This window comes from Euprymna scolopes, chromosome 3 (genome assembly GCF_053919585.1).
Source record: "Euprymna scolopes isolate OS-2025 chromosome 3, ASM5391958v1, whole genome shotgun sequence".
Classification (NCBI taxonomy): domain Eukaryota; kingdom Metazoa; phylum Mollusca; class Cephalopoda; order Sepiida; family Sepiolidae; genus Euprymna; species Euprymna scolopes.
The window spans coordinates 49,178,039-49,188,415 of record NC_136484.1 but is presented as its reverse complement, the minus strand read 5'-3'; the positions used below and the strand labels follow the sequence as shown (position 1 = coordinate 49,188,415).

At 31.7% G+C, this 10,377-nt stretch overlaps 1 pseudogene; it reads right to left on the bottom strand.

Moving 5' to 3' along the window:
• Positions 1-693: 693 nt before the first annotated feature.
• Positions 694-819, bottom strand: LOC145265456 (U2 spliceosomal RNA; annotated as a pseudogene).
• Between the last annotated feature and the right edge of the window lie 9,558 nt (positions 820-10,377).

Below are 10,377 nucleotides of genomic sequence, written 5' to 3'. Positions count from 1 at the left end.
TGCAATATTTTCCGATTCCAATACAATTACCGATTCCGATTCGTTATAAATCTCTAAATATTTAATCATAGAGTTGCCCTTTTCCCCGATTTCTATAAAAGAACACACGTTAAATATGCAGACATTTTCCTAAACATAAAATTACACTTGTGGAGAATGATCTATAGATTTTAGCTTTATTGGTATTTAAAAATCAATAAATATTTATTATTTTATCATTTATTGCCAGCAATGAAAGATTTTGCTTTAACCAAAATCCAATTAAAAAAAAAAGACAAAAGAATCGTTTTGGCATTGGAAAATAGGCACCAATTTTTCGCATTCCGATATCCCCAAATTTGTTGATTTTTTTCAATTCCCAATTCCGATTAATTGTCCAAACACTACTAGATAAATAGCTTAATGAATAACTACGTTAATAAACAAGGCCGATAGCCATTAGTTGTGTGCTCTCGTGTAATGAATGAATGCGTGAATGTAGAATTGACATGAAATTCTTAAAGATAAATTAAAATGACCGAAAAATGGGTTGGAATGACTTAAATAAAAAGTAAATGACTTAGAATGACTTTAATGAACTGAAGGATGAATTGAATGACCTTAAGAATGACTTGAATGCTTAAAAAATAACTGAAATCCTTCAAAAACAACTTGACTGATCTGGAGAATGACTTTGAGACCGACTGGTTATAAAGTGGGTGATCATTTTACATTAAATTAATACAGAAAAGTGATCCCCCACTTTATATCACAATAAGTACAGCATGTAGTAAGAACAGATATTACACTTTTATCTTGGCCAAAAGGCCAAGAAAAGCTTAAAAAGCTAAGAACAGCATCTATTAACAACAGACCTTTGATCTTAACCAAAAAGATCAAGCACAAAAGTGTTACAGACAGACCGACAGAGTGACTTATAGAGTAACTTGCATGCGACTAAAAATATATTGTAGAGGAAAATTTTAAGTTCAATTTCTGAAGGAACTTCAAAAAAATTAACTGATACCATATATTGAAAAAAAAAAAAAAAAAGCCACAGAACATGGAATAAGAGTAGTTTGTCGTCAGAGTATTATATATATATATATAATTAGAATGTTTGATTTTCTCTATCATTTATATAACGAAGCATGTGTTGGTGCTCCTTCTCCAACATAAGCACTGCCATTGTGGTTATTGTGAACAATACAGGTTTATGGATAAAAATAAAGAGTTAAAAACAATGAAGAAATGGCAATAATAAAGAGAAGTTAAGTTATATATAAAATGGAGTTTCTTTGTTTTTTTCGCTCTAACATTGATATTAAATGTTTTTATATATATCTATCTATATGTATATATATCTATCTCTCTCTATATATATCATTCAGCCACTACACTGTTTAAGTGACAGTTTTAGTCATTTAGAACCGCTTTAAAGCTTCACTGCTCACTCATTTTTCGACCAAATTTCAAACAATTATTACAGTTTATAGATCATCTTCTCAGCTATATTATGAAAAAAAAATTTTTTCAATTTCCGTTCAGTAAAATAAAAGTTATGAATTTACTGGTGTTCAAAATTATAAAAATTCCGAAAGAGGTGAGCGACGTTTTTTTGTGACTGGTTTCCATAGCAACCACGTCGCTTCAGTGACTAGTGTTGTTACTAATACTTCTCTTTTCGCGAGAGTGGTGTAACAAATGAAACAGAGAGAATGAAAGCAGACGAGTGCCGTACATTGTTTTACATATGTGTATGTTATGCTTATGGGGGCAAAAAATAAGATTGAAATTAAACAAAGAACAAGTGAATTTATTGGAAGTCTGGAAAAATCATGGATTACAATAGAAAAATGCGAGCATGAAAAGTAATATGGTTAAGCTTTAACATGGAAAAGGAAAGGAAAGATATTCTAGTAAAAACTATAATAAATTTATAACTTAAAATATTGCAGCATTAAGATTTTTTTGAAAATTCAATTTAACATTATATAATCAATTCTAAATGCTGCAATATTTTAAGTTATAAATTTATTGTAATTTTTACTAGAATATCTTGTCCTTTTCTTTTCCAGTTTTAAGAACTAATCCTTTACTTTCCATGTTTAAGCTTAACCATATTACTTTTCATATTCTCTGAATATTTGATCTACAGGCGTGAAATTGCATATATAGTGTATTTGAATCCTGAGAACAATTTCGATTAGGTTTTTAGTCTGTAAAAATATCTAAGGGATCAAAATGAAAAAAAACAAAAAAACTGTTGGCATTGGTGAGAGTAAATCGACTAACTATAGAGCATGCGTACATACACATTTTTAGCTCAAAGTTGCTTAATTTTAAGCTTTTTGTTTGTTTGTTTTTGGTTACAACTATGGTTGAAGTGTTAAATAACAGCTACGTTGGAGCACTGACTGTTTTGTTTTCGATTTCAGATGATGGCACCAAAGTAATTTTATTCAACTTTTGAAATCATTACAATATATACTGCGTCTAATTTAATAATCAACAGAGAATTTGCTTTGTATTCATGCATATGAAATATGCATGAATTAAATCATCCTATTCACAAAAAACACTCGTCTAGCTGAAACCACTATCAATAATTTCCTCCACTCTTTATCTATACCTATCTCTTAGAACTGCACGCCTGTGGAACTCTGTTCCATTTTCCTGCTTTCCAACTGACTACAATTTGGTAGTCTTCAATCCAAGCTCTTGATGAGCTGTCCCCTTAAATAATCCAATTTACCAAACTCCACTACTAACCATTGCTACAATATATTCCTATTGACTACTGCACACTCATTAACCCTTATCAAGACCCAGAGGAAACATGAGGCTAAGTGGTGACTCTTTAAAAAAAAAAAAAAAAAAAAAAGCTTATTTTATGACCGGGCAACGTCAAGAGGCTTGCTAGTATACATACATTTTTACGGCATTCTTTTGGTTCGTTTTCTTTTGGAAAAAAGATACGTTATTCTCATAATAGCAAAAACATGGAGCATCCCGATTATATTAAGCAATAAATCCAGATCCACTGATGTATATTTAATTGATTTTGAAAAATAAATAGATATACAAAGATTCATAAAAGCAACAAAACCTTTGTTCATTTATCTGTTATTTTAGGGGGGGGGGGTATATATCACATCACTTTAATAACCAGGTATTCTACATTGCTACGAGCTGCTTATACACTTACATGTATTTATTTCTCACAAAGGTGGTTTTGTCAAAGGCAACCATAGAATGGACATAATACAACACAAAAAGGAGTGCAAATAACAGATGCAATTCCTAACGAAAGTGTCTGCATGAACAATTTCCAAGTACAATCGAAATAAGCATGAATTGACAGAGCAAACAATTTATAGAGAATGTATCGAGTCATGTAAAATAAATACTACTTTAAATATTATCTCGGAACTATTTTGATACATTATGCTTGTGCAAGACTTTTTTTTTTGTATTTCAAAATTGAAGAATTCATTCTCACTTGTTACTAGTATAATTCAAGGGAGATAACTTGAATATGATTCAAAAGGATCAAACTCTTAATATATTAGCCTCAAAAGGGTCACTTCGAAAATGTTGGAATTTTTTTTGTACCAATAATTGTGTAATCCCATGTTGTTAGATTTTTATTCTAGTTCACGAGTCATATTTGCTGTATTTTGTATCTTTATTAAACTTGGCTTTGTACATTTTGGTATTCATACGAAACTACCATTAATTTTAAATAAAAAAAAAAAAATTAAAAAAAAAAAGCAATGCTAGCTCCTTTGGAATGACATCATGGAATCCAGCATGGAAATCTTTTTTTCGAAACCTGTCGGCAAGGAGAGTGGATATGTGCTTCATTGTCTGCTATGGACAAGGATTCCGAGTTTTTTTTTTCTGGAAGTACAACCCTGTAAAAAAAAAAAAAAAAAACACAGGTCGGAACAAGGCGAACACTTCCTTATAACTTTTATATACATGGCGACGATATGTGCATATTTTGAAGGAAAGAAATTTAGAGTAATTTCAAAACCTTTAAACTGACAGTTTAAAAAAAAATAAAAATAAAAATATTTAAAAGGCACGTCTGTACAGTGTATCTTCAAACGTGTGAGTACGTTCCATAGAATTTATTGTGTGCATTATTTTGGAAGTACTTGTTCACAATTTTTATGGTGGCCGTTCGTTGTAGCAACATTTACAGTTTATGAGCCAATTTGTTGGGGTTTTTTTTTTAGGGGGGGGTGCTATTTTTGTTATGCCTGCAAAGGGAATAATTTGCAATCTACTATTTGTAAATAAAACTTTTTCTTTATTTTAAAACGAGCTCTCTTTTGACTTTATTCATTTTCTGCCCCCCCCCTCCCTTTTTATTTTAACCTTTTATTTTTTGTGCAGGCTATGCGTTTCACGTTGAATTTATCTGAACACATAAATTTCGGACAAAATTCCTGGAAGGTTACAGATTATAACGAAAATAAAAAAAAGCATCTAAAGGAGGTTGGAGAATACCATAGCTGAAACATTGTGAACATGGCAATGACAAAGATATAAAAAAAAAAAAAGGTGGAGTCAAAGTGCGATTTGGCTCCAAGGTACATTCAATATGTGTAGTAAGTGAAAAGATGTTTGAAAAGGGAGAAGAGACTGGTAAACCGTTGATGTAGGTTTTATTAACTAACAAACAATACATGTGCTGTGGTTCTTGTACAGTGTTATGATGGCAAGATGGCTGCTCCCAGTCAAGGAGAACAACCTATGGCATTTTATTACCGCTAGGGGTCTTTGGAACAGATAACACTAAAAAGGCAAGGGGACAAGGATAATTTTAAAATGTAACATGGAAATCCTCTTAGCAGTCTCGTGAAGGTGGAGGGAGTGTTATGAATATTTATCAAAATTTTGTAAAGCTGCCCAGCTTTTCAAATTCCATGGAGAGTGGGGGGGGGGACTGCTCTTCGAACAGTGATGATGAGATCTATACATTCAGTGAAACTTGCTGACGATGAAAAAAAATGAATGAACATGGGAGGTGCTTGACTAAGCTTCAATCTTTGAATAACTCATTTTTCTACCATAACTGCAAAAGACAGCCTTTTCTTCCTCAATGTGCCTAATATCAAATAGAGATTCTATGAACAAGGTTTATGTCCAAGTACGTTACATTTTCTTTTTACATATTACTATGGGACTTCTTTTCTGCATCTTCAAATCCAGTATAAACAAATCCTTGTTATAAACCGTCCTCATAAGTAATAAAATTTTCTCACTTCCATCTAAAATTTTTACTTCTCTCATACAGGCTGACCCCCCCCCCAAAAAAAAAGAAGCTAAATGGAGGCCATCTAGAACATATGCTGTAGAACGGAGAAAAAAAGGCAAAAGACCCTAGTGTTTTGATGTGATGTTTTGAATTTAATAAACTAGTTATGACCAAAGTTTCATTTCATTCAAACAAAACACTAAGAAATGGGGCCTAATTAGAGTTGGGACTCGTTTTTGGGGGAGTCACCCTGTAATAGTCGTCATCCAACTGACAATCCATCCATACTATTAAACCTTAACATCAGTTTTAAGTCTGTAGACCAATGTTACATGAAAGGACTGTCCCTTATCATGTAAGTAAGAAGACATACTAGATAAGTCAAAATGATATTGGGATAAGATTGGAATCGAACCCTGTAGGCAAGTGTTAAAGATAATGGAGAAGAGAATGTTAGAAATTCAGTCTATTGTTAATTCTATTAGAAATAGTTAAATATTGTTTATGTTGGAAAAAGAGTTGATTGCCCATTCTTTTAGAAATCTGAATATTAAATATGTCAGTTAAAAGAATGGACGATGCAAATTAAAAATATATTGTTTAAAAATAGGTTAGATATTAAACAATTAGAATTAAAGTGTCTTTGTTTGCCAAAAGTGTGTTTGGACAAACATATGTAAAGCCACATGAAAATTAGTCGCGTTTGAAAAACCACACTTCTGATGTCATAAACAAAGGAGATTTCTCAATATAGGAATCTGAGGATTTGGAGTTAGAGGCAGTTGAAGGATGAGGATCAGATATTCAGAGCAGATCACACACAGCGATAGTCAGTTGGAGGAAAGCCCCTTAGAAGCGAAGGGTAGAACATTAGACCAAGTTTGAATTCCTGACTTCATCGACCGGCTGATGAGGTGAATAAAGCAATCACCATTAATAATTTGTAACTGTTTTTTTCGTGTCGTCATTCATCACAACCAAAAAGGTAAATGTGTTTTATCATCTTATAACGAACTTTGTGTAAACCCCTCCCAAGTATTATTTGTCATCTCCACCATCATCATAAGTGAGGTATCCCCTCCTCTCTATATGTGTATAAGAACTGTTGTATCATATCTGCAGTCCGTATTAATATGAAATCGCCAAGAATTGTCACAGTCGTTGTCATAATGTAATATATATATATATATATATATATATATATGTCTTCCCATCAGAATTGTCATCATCATCATTATACCCAGTTATACATGTCCCGTTATGTCCCCAATATGAGCCCCCTGCTACACAACACCAATAATTGACAGAAGTTTGGAAGAGACCGTTCTGCACACATAGACAAGGTAACTTTATATAGGTAGATAGAGATACATGTGCATGTTTTTTTTTGTTGTTTTTTTTACATGAAAGTCACCACTTATCAAGGCCCGGAGGCCACTTGGGGATAAGGGTTATTGTATGTACAGTAATCAATTGGACAATATCGTAGAAATCGTTAGTAATGGAGATTTGATGAAGCGTCTTACTTAAGGGGGCGGTTTATCAGGAATTTGTTTATGTTGGATTTGAAGACATCCAAGTTGTAGTCAGGTGGGAAACAGTCAAACGGAAGAGAGTTCCACAGGCGTGCACTTTTATGTGCTAGAACATTTTCATCCTAAATTCTAGGCAATTATGCACTAACTATGAAGGACGGTTTTTTATTTGCACATTCCTGTATTCGTAGTAAACTACAGTAAAACTTTCTAAAGTCTATAAATAACTCTGTAAATTAATCAAAATGATTATCTTGAAAACTATATAAAAGTGAATTTTAAAAATAAAATTTCTATAAGTTTGTAAAAACTGAGAAGCTGACTTGAACCTGCGCTTCCAAAGCTAAGAGAAGATAACTGAACTATAGTGATTTGCAATTATCCCCCCTTGAGGTTTAAGATTATTCCGTACCAAGTTTGTATAGAGTTTCTTTGTCCTGCTGAAATATGGTTCTGTGCTGTTCTAGAAAGTCTACTTTACCTTCTCACACTTTGAGAAGGGGTTGGTTTATTAAAAATCGTCTGAGGCGCCTCTACCAAAGAATGCCGATGGGGTTGCTATGACATTTTTAGTAGGTCAGAGTGCTATTTCTCAAGGGTGCTCGCTTTTTAAATTCCACTTTCCCCGATCTTGTGTCACATCTCCCCTACATGCAAGGGAGATAATGTTGGCAAGACAAGTTTATCTTTCAGTTTTTATATGCATCGATTTTTGTTGCTAAACACTTTTTCTCTTAGTAATGTTAATGGTTTTTAAAGGCTTAAGATTAGTCACTTCCATCACATAACTCCTTAACTTGCACTCCAAAAATATTTTACATTCAATGTATTTAATACTAACAATTATATTTACTAACTAATGATGCATGACGTTTTCAGTTGCAAAATACATTTAAAATATTTAATTTAGGCATATTTCATATTTATTATTACTAGCGGGACCTGTGGAAATTCCACAGCAGACTCTTTCATATGTAATATATTGATGTTGCTATTCTGTAGATATTCAGCATAAATGGAGACGCCTTGATATTATTGTAGCTTTTTGTTAAAACTGCAAAAGTATTTATTTAAGCTAGCGAGGTCGCCCGGCATAAAATATTTTTAAATATATTTTATTTTATGCTGCTTTCGTATATATTATTATAGAGTTATTGTTCTATAGATCTTATGAAAATTTTCATTTCAAAAGTGAAAAAAAATATCTATATGACCTGTGTGCATCAGTTTGAATGAAAATAGGAACCAAAACTTATGAAGAAAAAAAAAAAATATATATATATATATATATATATATATATATATATATATAACTTGAGTTCCTTCAATCAAAACTTATGAAGAATTCTTGGTAAAATTATTTATTAGAAGAAATAGAAATGAAAGGTCATAACAATTAAACGACAGTCACTCGGAAGAAAAGGTGTAAGCATGACACACAAAATAACACACGCTATCATATTAGATAGAGACAATCCTCTATTGATTGTTACATTGTTTGAAAACAATGTAACAAATAGTAATGATATCAAAAGGCTAAAAAAAAGTTTAAGACTTGGATGTCATCAGCTAGAATCAAAACTAAAACATTTAGCTCTCCAGTGGTATTCATCATGGGGCAATCTCCAAAAATACCGTTAGGGCTTACAACATGGCCGCCAGAAGAGTCACGTGATCCGGTTGATCCAAAACATGAATCGCCGTATTACAAAACCGGAAAACGCAAATTTAAAGCAAACTTGGACAAACAAGCATAATAATTAAGTACAAAAACAGTTTTTCAATATCATAATAATAAATCATTTATTTAGAACGGTCATTTAATTTTTTGTCATGGTTCAATTGCGTTCCGTCAACCACGACCACTTGTTTGTTCTGAATAAAATACTTTTTATAAACACTGTTTTAACTAAAAACAACCTAAGATTGTTTCTCAAAGTTTGCCTATTTTTATAACAACATTATATCAACAAAAAATTAAATACAAACAAATTGTGATTGTTTGTCAAAGTTTGCCTTCAAGGCTGCGTTTTCCATTTGCACGATTCATGTTTTGAATCAACCGGATCACGTGACTCTTCTGGCGGCCATGTTGTAAGCCCTAACGGTATTTTTGGAGATTACCCATCATGGATATCAAAACTTTAAAACTTTCTATGCCTGCCAAGTTAAGTCAGCGCAACAAAATCTCAACTGCGTATAGAGATTAAATATGCAAAACAGAACTGTATGACAATTATCAATTTTACAAAATAAAATTAACGACCTGGATGCATAAACTTTGAAGTTTAATTTTGATTTTTTTTTTTTTTTAATTTTCACAAATCTAAGTGTATTAGTTATCCCCCCCCCCCCTCATTCAGAATCACTTTATTAAATATGTATGCAAATTGTGTATATGAATGAAACAAAAAAAATATAAATAAATATGAAAATACTTGTCTATTTACTTACCTCCCAACGAGGGCAGAGTTAGCCACAAGTTCAGTTGGAGAAAATCCAGCTCCTCCCAAAAACAAAATAATAATAATAAGGGGGGGGGGGGCATTCTAGATTAAGTAAAAAAAAAAATAAATAAAAATTGGTTCTTCATTATTGTCACGAAATTTGAAAAATTGAATTTCAAGCGGAACCAATTGAATTGTTATGTCGCAGTAATGAAAATATCCAAAAATTACGCAAACTGATACGATAGAAAATTAATTATTAAAGAAAATAGTTTTCAAAGAAATGAGCAATTCTAGCTGACATAGTAACTGAAGAGCGCGCATATTACAAAGGGAGGTAATTCATTTCTGAAACCGTCAAAAGCTTAGGCCATTTCAAATTATGAGTCATTTCCCTTGTGTTTAGGTCAAACATGATAAAACAAACATGGCGAAATCATTTTTTTGTTGAATCATGAAAACATGTGTTTTATGTAATATTTCAGAAATATTTAACTAATTGTGACATGACAATTCAGTAGATAGCATTGCTTATTGTTGACATTGACAAAAAGAAATGTAAGTAGTTATTGTTTTTAATGAAAACTAAATTTTTCAGCTGTCGGATTTCGCTACAATAACGAAAAACTTAAAAATTGCCTCAATTAAGGACAAATATGTAACTGACCGATAACAGAACAGATATGTAGTATTAGAACATGTCCACTTTGCTCCGAAAATAATAGCAGAGATATTCTCCACATATACATAAGAGAGAGAATTTTATTTGTCCCTAGTAAAACTAAATTAAAATATATAAATTTCAAACACTTTTTTCTTTAACTTCGCCCTTTAGGTGACTTTCTCGTTGTATAAGTATTATTGCTACTTTGTTTTTAAACATAAATGAAGAACTATAACCTATAAAGTTAAGGTTTTTTTGTTTTTATTGTCACACTGACATTTATATTAAAAGTCTACTTTTTCTATTTAAAGAATATTAAAACAAACTTCTTAATATACTCGGTCATGGATATAAAAAAGTTAACTAATTTGCATATTCCTTTATAAAATGAACGTGCATTAATTATCCATTTTTTATGGTTTCTTATTGGATAATTGGTTTCATTTAACTATTACGCTCATGCATATTTTTTACAATTTAATG